Below are 3,512 nucleotides of genomic sequence, written 5' to 3' on the forward strand. Positions count from 1 at the left end.
ATTTTCAAGGATTTAAAATAAGATGACTTAGTCATCTTATTTGTGCCATGCATGAATTAATCACATGGGCCCCTAGCCAATGCCTTATGGCGGTTGGGCCTTGGATTTTCTTAAAAAAATTTCAAGCCAACTTGTGTTACTAGGCTAGTTCTTGTAATTCATGAAAATAAATTTTTCCCCGTTTTCAAATTTGCCCTTCGTCTTTCTCCATATTTCCACGAGTCATATTGCGAATTTTCCTTTTATGCCCTTAACCTTTCTTAAAATTTCCGCTTCTAAATACGTCATAAGTCATTCGTATGCTTATCAAAATAACAATGTGGCCTTTCTTGTCGTCCTCCCACGATTGTCTCGAATTATCCGATTGCACTAAAATGCGGGATATAACAGGATCAATATTCAAAACTTGTGGGACTAATTATGATTATTTAGACTCAGCATAAAATTTGACTAAAACTGAGAAAAAGATAGAATAAAAAATGGACTATATATGCAGAATACTATATGGACTATAATAGTATGCCTAAATTATTTTCTTAAAAACTATTTTCTATACTTAAAAATAGTTTTTCAAAACTATTTTTTGAGTGGATTTACGTAGAGTCCTACTTAGGTTAAGAACCTTCAGGTTTTAGCCTAAGTGTTATAGTTCGACACCCTATACTCCCCAATTTTGGGCAAAATTTTACCATTTTTATTTCTTGAAACATGATATATTTCATGAATGACTAAAATCTTTTGTTGCGAAAATATAAGCCGAAACAATTTTTTTACAATAAACAAATTATATCTACAAAGGCATATTAGTAGAACCGGCAGGTCAACCTATTTTATGGATCCTTAATACCGGGGTGCCTAACACCTTCCCCAGGGGATCACCAGAACCACCCCATACTTTGGTTAGATTAGGAAATTTTTAAAATTTAATCGTTTTGAATGAACCCTTTTCGAACTGGTTTTTCCAATTTCCTAATAATTAGGTGTCGACTCTAAAATAAGTCCATTTAGAGCACCATCCACGTAGAAGTATATTTTTTTCTTTTCCCGGTACGATTGACAACCGTACTTCCCCGGGACACTTTTCTTTTTAAATGAGGCAAGTGCAAATACGAATCGGAAAAAATAGAATCGCTACAGATGGCGACTCCGGCCGGGGACAATTTAAGGTTCTAACCATAAGGGCTCCAATAATTGTGTGTTTGTATGATATAAATTGTTTAAGTGACATAAATTGTTTATGTGTTTAAATTTTTCGCAAAATATGATCATTCATGCATTCATACTTCCGCCACCCCGACATTTATTTTATATTTTTTCTAAAAGGGTGATGACGTGGGGATGGTAGGTATACCCCCACTAAAAAACCTTTTGATATATTCTTTGGAGGTCTCTAAGGTCGAGTGGGCATGCGGTCATCCCGAACCTTAGAGCCCACCCCCGCTACTCTGCCGGGTAACTTTTGTGTCATCTCTTAAAAATTACTTTAGAATAATTAGCATAGAGCGAAGCTAAATCCCTACTGATATAGTGCATGCTGGCCATGGACCGGTTTGGGTATCTCAGACCTACCTGAATCGGATAGGAAAGACACCTTAATGTGTTCAGATGGTGTAAAAACCTGAAGACACTGCATCCCACTATTTGCCATTTGGAAGCATTATTATGCCGTGTGTAGAATAAACTAATGTTCCTAGGGGCGGGGAATAACGTGTTACACTTGCGTATGTCTCTGATGTGCAGTTTGATATGGTTGTGGGTCTACCACCAGGGTTAGTGATATGGTGGGAAGGTTTGACTAATGTTCAGAAGAAAGAGATAAAGGGTTGTATAGACACAGCAACTTTCGTTGATAAATATGGTGGGATCCCATGCTCTGCTAGAGATTATTACTAGTTATTGGGGAAACGACAGAATGGTGTTTAGATTTGGAGAGATAGAGGTGACTCCCACTTTAGAAGAGATTAGAGATGTCTTGGAAAGCGTAGGAAGTGCTAACAGATCCAAAAAGAAATTAGCTCAAAATATCCTTATCCCTCACAAACCTACCCCAAAAGAAATCAAGGACATGTTTGCTCTCAAGAAAGCCGATTGGGCACAGGGACCCATTATAGCCTTTAGAGAGTTGTATGAGAGGTATTCATCCAAACGGGGGTACGAAAACCACTTCTTTGAGTTTTCCTCACTCCAGTCCTGGGAAGCTAACCAAACACTAGCCTTTATCACTTGTCTACTTGGAACCATGGTATTTCCACTAAATGCCTCCCTAGCTATTGACATCCGGGTTGTCTTTGTTGCCCGTCTTGTTCTTAGAGAGAGTTAAAATGGGCTTACCAAATATTTTGACATCATCCCTATTATCTTATCGTATATATACGGAAAGTTCGCAACCATTATTATTACTTCCGGGGTTGCACCTCAATAGTCCAATGGTGGGTACTTAGCGTTTAGATAAGAGTGGTATATCTACCCGCCGAGATCTGGCCTTGGGAGATGATGATTTGGGAGTCGCTGCTATGCCTTGTGGGGTTCAGGATAAAACAGGATGGGCCCACATCTTTTTCAGATTAAGAGAAGAACATATCAGGTGGAGGGTACCTGATTTTCATTCCAAGACTGTTTGTGTTAAAAGCCGTAGGCGTCCATATTTACTGCTTATGGGCATTAGGGGAATCAGACCCTACGCACCATTGAGAGTACTTAGACAGTTTGGTATGAGATAGGTTGTTCTAAGCGTGGGTAATATGGGAGAGTTTGTATGAGATTATGAAGAAAGTCGTATCGAAGGTATAAAAGATGTCGAGAAAGACTGGAAGAATGTGATAAGGGAAGATAAGTTGGATGAGAATCCAAACAATCCAAGTCATGATGAAAATTACTACGAGTGGCTTAGGGCTGAACTAGCTGGTGCTGCTACTCTAGGGCCGCATCTGTACAAATTTCCCGGGGATAGGGAAGCTATGAATGCAATCTAGGTTAGAAGAATGAAACGACGAATGGAAGAAAGAGAAGTGGATCATCAAGCAAAAATAGAATATGATCTAGAGATAATCAAGAGTTTGACAGATGAGGCAGATGCTTTATTGGAGAGTTTGGAATGGCTCGACACTTTTGTCAGAAAAGCCATGGATACGGGGATGTCATTTCCCGATGATCAGAGGGGTCAGTGGACCAGGACAGCACAGATGCCAGCCCATGTAGCCATTCAGACAGCCCTCCGAAGGGCCAAGAAGGCACAAGATAATAGAGAGCAGATTTCTGTCCGTGGAGTGGACTTTTTATGATTATTGCATTTACTTTAAAAGCCTTGTAATACCACTTGGGAAAAACTATTAATGAGAAGCACTGGGATTTTTATTTTGGGAACAATACATTTGTTTTACATATGGCAAAATTCTGCTTCATACGCTAGTAGCCTTGGAGCAACAAGATATAGAAATTATATATTGTCTAAATGCTTATTTGATATAACTGCTTTGTGTGAAAATCATATATATTATTGAAACTATTGATTG

The sequence above is a fragment of the Lycium ferocissimum genome, chromosome 1 (genome assembly GCF_029784015.1).
Source record: "Lycium ferocissimum isolate CSIRO_LF1 chromosome 1, AGI_CSIRO_Lferr_CH_V1, whole genome shotgun sequence".
Taxonomy (NCBI): Eukaryota; Viridiplantae; Streptophyta; class Magnoliopsida; order Solanales; family Solanaceae; genus Lycium; species Lycium ferocissimum.